Source organism: Cupressus sempervirens, chromosome 11, assembly GCF_028749045.1.
Source record: "Cupressus sempervirens isolate cs-2001-9-10 chromosome 11, ASM2874904v1, whole genome shotgun sequence".
NCBI lineage: Eukaryota > Viridiplantae > Streptophyta > Pinopsida > Cupressales > Cupressaceae > Cupressus > Cupressus sempervirens.
The window spans coordinates 205,043,853-205,045,856 of record NC_143128.1 but is presented as its reverse complement, the minus strand read 5'-3'; the positions used below and the strand labels follow the sequence as shown (position 1 = coordinate 205,045,856).

The 2,004-nt window shown below is 34.9% G+C and overlaps 1 long non-coding RNA gene across 1 annotated transcript; it reads left to right on the top strand.

Annotated features, from left to right (window-relative positions):
- The first annotated feature begins 733 nt into the window (after positions 1-733).
- Positions 734-1,202, top strand: LOC149528887 (uncharacterized). The gene is made up of 3 exons (XR_016358528.1): positions 734-866; positions 958-1,023; positions 1,113-1,202. It is a non-coding gene; the product is annotated as an uncharacterized LOC149528887 (long non-coding RNA).
- Positions 1,203-2,004: the final 802 nt, after the last annotated feature.

Below are 2,004 nucleotides of genomic sequence, written 5' to 3'. Positions count from 1 at the left end.
CAGATAGCCTCAGTTACTGGTCAGTTAGATGTTTGGCGGGTTAAGAGGGAAGAACAAAAAAGATTTTATGCAAATAAATTGTCATATGAAGATGTTAAAAAAAAAGAAATACCAAAAGGTTCAATATGTGCATTATTTAGAAAACCCAGTGAGCAAAATACTGTTAGAGAGGGTACTAAACGGTTCCCCATCCATTGGTGTATACATGATGCTATGAGAAATCATTTTTGGGATAGATGTTGGATGGTTTTTGATGCCCCTCCTTGCAACAATCACGAGGTCCCAATGTATTTTTTGAAGAAATTGTATTGTGAGTTTGTCCTTGGGGAGATCCCCAATTATTTTGATCTATTAGACTCCCAGGGTAGAGGTGGGGGGTCATCATTCGAGAGGCCGGGAGCACATCGTGACCCTAATGTAGTTAGGGCACCTGTGGTCAAGCCACAGCGTGAGCATGTGACTATTCCTTCAGTTGTGAAGGAACATGTAGAGGCCAGCACTCTAGGGACCATTAATGCTTTGACACAGACCCTCATCCATTCCACGGGCCCATTAGTTGAGGGGGAGCCTTCTATGCGTCGTGGTCACATGTGCACTTCATGTGGATCCCTATGCACATTTGGCACTCATGCTGGAGATGCTGCGGATGATGGGCTCGTCACTGATTAGTTCTTGAACGAAACATTTGGCATTGACACACAGGTAAATTACAATTATAATTTACTAATTTGATCACATTTCATATGTATAGTGAATGATTAATTAATTAGCATCTATTGACATTGTTCAAAATTCAGGGTCAGAGTGTTGCCAAGCCTAGCAGCGATGCTCCGGCCCCATTTTTTGTCCCCTCCACGAGTCCAAAGGTATGTATCGATTTAATCATTTAAATTAATACATATATTTATTAAGTTATCATATTAAGGATTGACAAAAAAAATTATGCATGTGCATCAGTTCTCCACAGGACCCTCAACCTTTAGTATGGACTCAGAGCATAGACATCGTACGAGCTTCGTACAGGTACAGTTGTTTCATGTTAATTTAATTCATTTGATTATATTTTTTTTCATGTTTCATGTTACATGTAACGTGTATTGTATGACATGCAGCTCATGACGTCGGACACACCTCCTCATCTCCGACAGTCTGTTGATCATGGAGTGGCCGCAGCTATGGCTAGCTCACAGCCATTGACTGAGTTATGAAAGAATTTTCTCCGTTTTAGTTGTTGTTTATAATAGTTGGTCTCAAAATTTCTAATGTTATTTATAAGTGATTATATTTATTGAATTGTTGTAGGGTCTCGTCACGCCTGATCGTCCACGAGCCTTCGAGGTGGACGTACAGAGTGACTATTTGATGGCGGTAAGAAAATAATTGATTTTGTGTGTACATATATTTGATTTGAACGTATAATAAATACTGATTCATATCTACTTTGTTTGTATCAGCTCGAGTTGGAGAAGAGCCTCAACAAGAGGATGAGCAAGCGTGTCAGGAGGACCCTATCATCTCCACCATCTCCCTCGACACGACGATAGAAGACGTCGAGAGATTTGTTTCCTTCCCCTTGTGGGAAGGAAAAGATATAGTTGATCTAGACATATATATATATATATATATATATATATATATATATATATATATATATATATATATATATATATATATATATATATATATATATATATATATATATATATATATATATATATATATATATATATATATATATATATATATATATATATATATATATATATATATATATATATATATATATATATATATATAGGCATCAGTGGACATATTCGATACACATTTGATGTATATGACATTTTATATTTGATGTATGACATTTATTTGATGTATGACATTATTCAACTTATGACATTATTGGTTAATATATGGTATGTTTGTTCATATGCGACATTATTGGTTATCATAATATATTATGTGTTTGTTAATGTACATGACATTAGTGATTATCATTTTATATTA